This window comes from Vespula pensylvanica, chromosome 3 (assembly GCF_014466175.1).
Source record: "Vespula pensylvanica isolate Volc-1 chromosome 3, ASM1446617v1, whole genome shotgun sequence".
Taxonomy (NCBI): domain Eukaryota; kingdom Metazoa; phylum Arthropoda; class Insecta; order Hymenoptera; family Vespidae; genus Vespula; species Vespula pensylvanica.
This window is the reverse complement of record NC_057687.1, coordinates 6,789,059-6,798,648: the sequence shown is the minus strand read 5'-3', so window position 1 is coordinate 6,798,648 and position 9,590 is coordinate 6,789,059. Positions and strand designations below refer to the sequence as shown.

General features: G+C 30.9%; 1 protein-coding gene across 1 annotated transcript in view; it reads left to right on the top strand.

Moving 5' to 3' along the window:
- The first annotated feature begins 325 nt into the window (after window positions 1–325).
- LOC122627769 (diuretic hormone 44) overlaps window positions 326–9,590 on the top strand; it is a 20,754-nt gene continuing 11,489 nt past the window's right edge. Inside the window, exon 1 of the mRNA XM_043809246.1 lies at window positions 326–812. The gene's annotated coding sequence lies outside the window, so the exon portion shown is untranslated. The remainder of the gene's footprint in view (window positions 813–9,590) is intronic.

Here is a 9,590-nt window from a genome sequence, read left to right as displayed (position 1 = left end):
AGAGAGAGACCTATATGCCTACGTATGAAGTAGGCACAATAAGAGTGTATGTGTGTGAGTGAGAGAGAGGGAGAGAGGGAGAGAGAAAAAGGATAGAGATAAAAGGTAAGGTAAGGTGTGAAAGTGACGTTTTCTAGGGTCAAGGGAGGTCCTAGAGGGAATGACAGAGGGAATAGTCGAGCCATGTATCGAAAGATAGGCGTTATAAAGAGAAAGAAAGAGATAGAGAGTGAGAGAATGAGAGAGAGAGAGAGAGAGAGAGAGAGAGAGAGAGAGGTGTCGCGTCAACGCCGAGCTATAAAAGCTCTCTCGCAGTGCCGTCGACGTTACACGTCGTTAGTACTCCGAACGGTGAGGAACTCCGGCGACGTGCCACCTGTTAAAGCTGCCCTGTATAGTCTTCGACCGAGCAAATAGAAAAAAAAAAAGAAAAAGAAAAGAATATACGGCACCCTCTTTTTTTTCTCTCTCTTTCTATCTCTCTTTTTGCCTATCTATCATCTATCCATTGATCTATCTATCTATATATCCATTTTTATCTTCGACTATTTTCGGTGATCCGTTCCTCTTATCTCGTTTCGAACTGAAAAGTTCGAAGTGGAGAACGCGACCTTGAAGGACGTATCGATCGAAGGATAAAAAGAAGAGGAGAAGGAAATAAGTATTGACCGACAAAAGGGGATAGAAGAAATCTTCGATAGATTCTACGTGGAAAGTTGACATTCTTCTTTCGTTCATTCTATTCTGAAAGCTGTAACTTCGAAGGAGAGCTTCTTCGCCAGGGAAAAGGGGAATTGAAAATTCTTCGAAAAGTAAGTAAAGTATATGTGTATGTGTTTCTCTCTTTTTCTTTTTTTTTCTAATCCTATTCTATATCCCCTTTTTACTTCCTTTTTTTTTTTTTATTAAATCTCTTACCATCCATTTCTATCTCTTTCTGTTACGAAAAATAGACTCGTTTTACTAACGATCTCCAAACAAGGATTGAAATTTTGAAGATTAAACAGTTCGAAGGAATTTCTCGATAATCGAAAGAATTATCTATCTATCGCTGACACGGTCTCGATTATATCATCACGATTTACGACTATAGATTCACGAGTGATCTTTGAAGATTCTCTTTAGATAAACTTAAATTCTCGTGTGATTTCACGATGATTCATGAATCTTTTAATCTCGGAATATTCCGTAGAATTACCGAAATACTCACTTCTCGAGATAACGCGGAAAAATCTCATTATCATCATATTTGGAAACAATCCCCTTTCGATTATTCAAAGATAGGGAATAGTAATTAACGATAATGTCGTTTTCATTAGTTAGACTTAACACTTATGTAGATATCAAAATTAGAATTTAAACGTTTATCTTCTTCTTAAAGTTTTAAGATGGGTCCTAATTAAGAAAGAAAATGTATATAAAACTTTTATATAATATGTAGATATGGTGGATTAACGTGTAATAAATTATTCATTTTCTTGTTTCACATTTTTTTACGAGTTATTTTACAAACATCGTTTGTACGTCTAGCTTTCATGTTTATACGTGTGTCATACTCGTATATGACGCCATTAATAACGGTAACATTCACCCCGAAAACATAGTGAATTCTATCAGTAGCCCGCAGGCTTCTTTATCGAGAAAGCGCATTAAAATGATATCGTTTAACTTCTCGACCCGCGTTAGCCATCAGAATTGTACACCTACATAAATGTGCAATAGAACAATCCAATATTAATTATTTTCTCTTTTTCATTATTTCCATTCTTAGCTTGTTATTATTTTATCGTAAAATTAAATCATTACTAATGAAGTTTAAATGAATATTGAAATTCAAAACATAAAAAGAAATAGGTTAATAAGAAGACATAAAAAAATCATCTTCGAAATCGTATGAAAGAAAGAAAAAAAGAAAAGAAAGAGAAGAAGAGAAAGATAGAGAGAAAGAAAGTTAAAGCATCGAGTGTTTACCACGATTGGATTTATGGAGTTTTTCTATCGAAGATTATGGCTCCCCATAGAGTATTATGTATATTGAATCTATCTCTATTTCTATCTCTTTCTTTTCAAAACGTTCTATAAATTGCGTTATGATTTATCCCACCCTCACCGTTACGTCCTGTTTCATACGGGGACGTATGAAAATACGACTTTTACGTAAATCGATTATTTTACATTCGTGTGTTGTGTACCTGTGTACATACATACATACAAACATACGTTTTCGTAGTACCTACACCATTGTTAGGACTCGCTATTCGTATTCAAACGACTATCCTAGATCTTTTTCGATCCTTCCAAACAGTACAAATCATTATACGAAGAACGATATACCCCATGAGTAGTTGCTTTCATTATCAACTACGAGTATCTTGAAATTACTTTTTTCTAATTAAAGAACGAATAGACTATTTCCGAGACTGATTAAATGTCATAGGTTTTTAATTATACTTGTAAAAAATATAAACACACACGTACAATATGAAATATTTTATGAATATTCCCTGTGAAAACTTATCCTTTTTTTCTATATCATACATATGTATTTATATATACTATAGATGTATATATTTATTTATTTATTTATTTATTTATCGTAATATGCGTAATATTAAAAATGAGATTTCTATTTGGTGTCAAAAACATAATTTTAAGTTAATAGTTTCAAATCAGAAGATCTCATATTTTTGTAAGAATATAGATATCTATACTATAAAAGAAAAGTATTATGAGATACTTTATGAGATTTTCCATTTAAAATTTATCACAAATCATATGTGTGTATACGTGTGTTTCGTGATATGTGTATAAAAATGACAATTGTACTCGATTTCGAATTGATAGTTTCAGATTAAACAATATTTTATATCTTTAAAAAAATACACTTACGTATTAGAAACGATAAGAAAAGTATTATGAAATATTTTATGAGTGCACTATTTCATATGTAGATTTATCGTGCACGAGTCATACATACCTACATGTTAAAATTACAATGTTAAAAATTATAAAATGTTAAAAAATTAATTTTTGTTAAAAATTACAATTTTATTTTTTGTCAAATACGTGATTTATAAATGATAATAAATGATAATTTCAGATTAGACAATGTCACGTATTTTTGATATTTCTTATCAATGATATACGTGAAATATTACAGATTTTATGGTAATGTTTGGAATATTATAAAAAAAAAAAAATTGATCTATCCTACAATAATAGAATTGTATTAAAAAAAAAAAAAAAAAAAAAAAACAGCAAAAAAAAAGAAGAATAAAAAAAAAGAACGAAAGAAAGGGGAAGAAAAGTCCGTCAACCAATTTGATTTCGAAGTTACGAGAAAAAAAATATATATATAAGAAAGAAGAACGATCGGAGACAATTCGGCGAGGAAAAAAGTATGAAAAGTTTGGCAGAAATGAAACGCGCGATTAACGGCGATATATCTTTCCTACTCGGCTGTACCGATTGGGTAAAAGAACGGCGGCGCGCGATCATCGGGACATTAGAGAAAAGCCCTCGAAAGTTTCGAAATGTTTTCGATTGATTTTCTATCGTCACAGGCGGGAACGAATCTGTCGAAGGTAGGCAGACACAACGTCGATTGTTCCAGGTTGACAATGAGCCTATACTATATATAATATCTACTACAAGTCGGTATAATAAAATCAAACTAACTCGTTCATCTGCTATAGTATTTTACTTTTAGTAATACACATATACACTCACGAACACATACACTCTCTCTCTCTCTTTCTCTCTCTCTCTCTCTCTTTCTCTCTCGATTTTGCTTTCTTAGTTCATCTTCATCTTCAGCGAACTAATTATCAAGCTCTCTCTCTCTCTCTCTCTCCCCTGTTGCTGCTCTGTGAAAGTCACGCCAACTACTTTGAATTTCTATATAACCAGGTGACTTCGATTCCTTCAAGATGGCTCATGAATTTAAAGATCGATTTATATATCTATATCTCTCTCTTCTCTTTCTATCTACCTGTCTTTCTCTATGAATGCATCTTTCTAGTTCTTCGTTTAATTCAGATCTCTTTCTCCCTCTCTTTCTCTCTACTTCTCTTTCAAGTTTCATCATACACTCTTTTTCTCTTTCTCTTTTGGAATGAATCTTTCCACTTTTCTTCGTCTTTTAATTCAGATCTCTCTCTCTCTCTCTCTCTCTCTCTCTCTCTCTCTCTCTCTCACTCTCTCTTTCTCCTTTAAGTATCATCACCCTCTTTTCCTTTAGACTTTCGTATCTGTTATTATTATTGTTCTTACACGTTGAGATTAAGAAATCATATCTTCCTGATAAATGTTTCATTCATTCATAGGTCAAAAGAAATAATAAAAGTATTAAATCTCACATCGAAAAATTTTTTTCATTGCATCGAGTATGCAACGATTTCATTATTCGCCTTCTTCTTCTCTCTCTATCTATATAAATATATATATAATTTATATATATATATATAAATTTTATATATATGTATATATAAAATCTTTCTTATACCGAAAGAAAGCAGCCAAAGTGAAAATGAAGATATTAATGTGTAGGAATCAAGACCCGGGCAAATTTATGAGGAGAAGTAAAACAAAACGGAGCGTTAATTAAAAGTGGCGAAACTTAACCGAGCTAGAATTGGTTTCTCTCAGCCTCATCTTCTTCGACGTTAATTCTGTAATTTCAAATGTTTCTTCTCTTTCTTTTTGTTCTTTTCTTTTTGTTTCAAATAATAACGTGGAAATTGAAATGCGAAAGTTCATTTTCGTTTTTTTTTTCTTTTTGTAATTTTCTCCTTTTCGGAAAAAAAAAAAAATACTTGAACGAAGCGATTATGAAAATTGTCTAAGTCATATATTACATTAACTCGTTCCATTACTTTTTAGTAATAGTATTTTTTGAATAAAATTAAAAAAAATTCGGACGGTAATTCAAATCAAAGATAATGTAATCATTTTAAACTAAGAATTGGCATCGCGTTAGTCAAAGTTAAACAGATTACCTTAAACGAATTGATGATAAAACGAATTTCATTCTTTCAATCAAAAAATGAGTTCCTCTCGAAAATATTTCAAAGCAGAACTCCAAATAAAATATGAAAGTAATAAACGATTCCAAAGAAAAAATTAATTTTTTATAATACATAGACATGATCGCAAATCGTTTGATAATATTAAATAAACATATGTTATCTGTAAATCTGGATTATCTCATATCTATACTGATCGCGTTGATCATCAACTCAACAAAAATGTGACTCTTGTACGACGCGCGCATTTTATTTTTTCCCACGTGGTCGTTTGACGACCTTGCCGATACCTAAATATGTCGTACGATGCAAGGAGAGACAGAAAAAGAATCCGTGCTGGCGATAAAACTCTGATAAAATGTAAAATTAGCATTAACAATTAAGTAGGAGCGAACTCTTGAAGTGGGAGAACGTGAGAATAAGAGAGAGAGAAAGAGAGAAAGAGAAAGAGAGAAAGGAGAGAGAGAGAGAGAGAGAGAGAGAGATAGAGAGAAAGAGAGAGAGAGAGAGAGAGCAAGAAGAAAATATTATCGCATTTGGAACCGAGGCGCCAGAAATGAACTGAAATCGCTATCGGACGTCGTTCCTCGTTCTGAACACGTTATGTTTCTTTTCACGCAACCCAGACGCAACATTTCGTCTCTTCATGGCATGACCATGATCCCGATAAAGAAAGACTTCGACGGGAGGACAGAAAGATCGTTCGAACTTCTATCTCTCTTTTTCTTGCTCTCTCTCTCTATATTATATATATATATATATATATATATATATATATATATATACATACACACACACACATACACACATATATATGTATATACATTTTTCTATATTTGGTCTGATCGGACTTTGACTGCGTGTGCGTGTACGTTGTGAAAATTTGAATTCTATGTGCTTTATCTGTCTTTCTCTCTTTCTCTTGAAAGAAGTGTCGATAAGAATAGTGTCCAAAGTGTTCCTGAAATACATCCTAATTTAGTGTATAATAATATAAGAAGATCAAGAAGATTGAGATCCAAAGACAAGAATCATCTACGTTTCGATCATGACGAAAAGTGTATAATTCAGTGTTCCTAATATTGTTTCAATTTATAACATTATAAAATAAATATCTATGGAATATTGGAAAAACTATACTACAACTATCTAGGACTTATTGTTACGTATTTTTATAAAATTCTAACAAAAAATATCGATATGTTAGTTCAGTGTTCTCGAAATCGTTTTAATTTTTATTATACATTAAAGTAAATATCTATAGAGAAAGAGAGAGAGAGAGAGAGAGAGAGAGAGAGAGAGAGAGAGAGAAAGAAAGAAAAAAAAGAAGAAGATTGGAGAGAGAAGAGAAGTATCTCCAAACGTGCTCCACGCGTCTTATTGGATCCTAACGAAAAGAAATTCAACACGAAACGATTATCTTGGTATGATATTATAAATTTGGAGTGTTAACTTTTAATTAAAAAAACAGACACACATATGCGAGAGCAAAAAAAAAATTATTTTACTAAGTAGAAACTTTTTGTTTAGACGAGTCTTTCTATATAACTTCTATATATGCAACATTTGTTAAGAAAACTAAACGCGATGGTATTTGATCGTTCGATAAAAATCGAATTTTTGTGAGGAAACATGAGAATATAAATTTTAGAAAATAACTTCGATGTGCAGTTAAATTTTCTGTTTAGTTTAGAATTGAATTTAACGTTGTCCAAACGATGAAGATCGTTTTTTCAAAAGGAATTAACATAGCCCAAACAAAACAACCAAATATTTCTCTATTTCTTCTTCTGGCATAATATACGCAAAAATATCTATAAACATTAAAGGTAAAATTTTTTTTTCTTTTCTAGATAAAACAACTAACGTTCTAACTGCCGAGATAAAATTTTATCGCTCGTTTCAAGTAAAATGTAGAAAGATAGCTTCGGAATGTCCGCAAATCTGACCAACAGCTCAGAAAGCTCACTTTTTATCGTTAACCTTTTATGAAAACCCCTATGTGACTTTCAAGTTACACATACTCATTTATCTTTATTATTTTTAATTTAATTTTATTGTTTCGCTATTACAATTAATTGTTAATCCTTTGCACTATAAAGTCGTCCCTCTGACTTGACATTTAATTTGATAAAACGAGCTATGCCTGTATTTATGTACATGCACATTTATACATGAGATATCAAAAGCAAACAAAATCAAATCGGAGTTGGCCTGGAACAAACTATATGGAAAATAATTATAAGCCAAAGTATTATATTAATTTCTATAATTAAGTATTTGCTCAGTATAAATCATATTATAGATTTTATATTTTGTATACATTTCTATACTTTTCTTTACCATTTTTTTTTTTTTTTTTTTTTTTTTTCTTTAAGATTTCATACGAATCACGAATTTTCTTGTTTCTTCCCTCTTTTTTTCCGGTTTTTCATCCATCTAACAATTACTCGTGGCAGAAAGTAGATTTCATTGAAGCTAATACAATAATAAAACATGTCTCTCGTGTCATATGCAATTTGTTAATCGACGTGCATATAATGGATATCGTGTGATAAGAATTCGATATTCGCCAATTTAAACGAACATAATTAAATCCTCCAAAAGTTGATTAAATTTATCTTCAAATATACCAAATATAATATCTACATAAAAAAAAAAAAAAGGAAACAAAAAAAAAGACAAGTTAACAAGAAAAATCACTGAATTTAATAAAATTCGAGAATATATCGATTTCACTGATTACATATATCCCAGAGACAAATTCATTATTAAATTATTTTACACGAAAAATCACATTTAAACCAATCACATTGAAAAAAAAAGAAAAGAAAGAGAAAGAAAAAAAAAAAAAAGATAAATGAAGAGAAAAGAAAAAGAATACGGAGATTATTAAAGAAATTTAAAATCGTTCATCTATCGAGATTAAGTCGATTCCATCGAGTTTTATAAAAGTTGACCGATATAAACCATCGTATGACTCGTTGAAGGCTTGATTCGTCAAACTCAAAGGATCGAACGAAGCTCATAAAGAACGGGATCTGTTGACGGCGCGTTTCCTTAGCTTTGAAAGGTGCTCATCCGTGCGTGGCTCCTCGGAGATTTTCAACGATCTACTATGCCAACGATTATACTACGTTAAAGCTTTTTTCTTCTTTCTTCTTTCTTTTTCTTTTTTCTTTTTTTGACCTACAGCATATACGCATATAGGGTGGCCCACTTAAAGTGTCACATATTATATTATATTTTCAAATAACGAGTAAAAAGTTAAATAACTTTTCCAGGCTTGACAAGAGATGGGTATTACAGAGAAAAAAAAAAAAAAAAAAAAGGGGGAAATACATATGAATAGAGCTTCTTAATATTTCTCGTTAAACATTCTTGAATATATGAACCGTCTTGTTTTATTAAATCGAAAAAAAAAATTCTCTAGAGCGACAAACAAAATTCTTTGTTACGATTTATATTAGCCACTTTGTTTAACATTCTTTGTTTTCTTTTTTCTCTTTTTATTACAAAATAAAATTGTTATATATATATATATATATATATATATATATATATATATATATTCTTTCTCCGTTCAATTTAAACCTCATTTTCTCTCTCATCTCGTAACAATAATTATAATAATAACAATGACTTACTTAAACAGCACATAATAAGTATGTCGTAGAAACAATTGTTAACCGCAGAAATAGCAATCAAAAGCATCGAGTTAATTATTCGAGATCCTTTTACTTGATATTTACCATAAATATGAAGCAAATTGTTTAACTGCTCTACAGTATATTTATTATCACCAGCGTATTACAAGGCAAGAACGAATATTCATTATGCGTCTGAATTACCGAATATAACGCATTTAGTGAAATTTTTGGCTCGATTAAACATTACCGCCGTCAACATTCACGTACGGAAAATGACATTTGCATGATCATAATATTAATAGAATACAACATAATTTAATATCGAATGAGAGAATCAATCGAATAAATTTGAAAAAGAGGAAATAAAATCAAAAATTGGATAATTCATATTGTTATCTCTCTTTCCCTCTCTTTCTCTTTGTCTCTCTTTGTATTTCTCTCTCTCTCTCTCTCTCTCCCCCTCTCCCTCTCTTTTGCATATGAATCTTTATATGCGTATCAGAGCATTAAATCGTCAAGTTTCCGTCGTAAACCGCGTGCGAACTATGAAAAGCATATATTATGTACGCGCTATCGCTCACTTACATATATATATATATATATATATATTCAAATATATATACCTTCAAATGGGAAGCAAAAAATTCAGTAGCTTGGAGATAAACGGAAATGCGGAATTGTTTGTCTCCGGTCTACCGGATGCGCAGGAATCATGGTTAAAGTCTTTCCCATCCCACGCTGTCATTGTATTCATCTATCTATTCATCCATCTAACTGTCTATCCATCTCACTTATTCATTCTCATTTTTTATACTTTCTTCTCTTACATTTTAATATTTTTTTTTTCTTTATTTCTTTTTTATTCTTTTATTATATCTTTTTTATATCTTTTTCATTTTATTTTATTCTTTTTTTT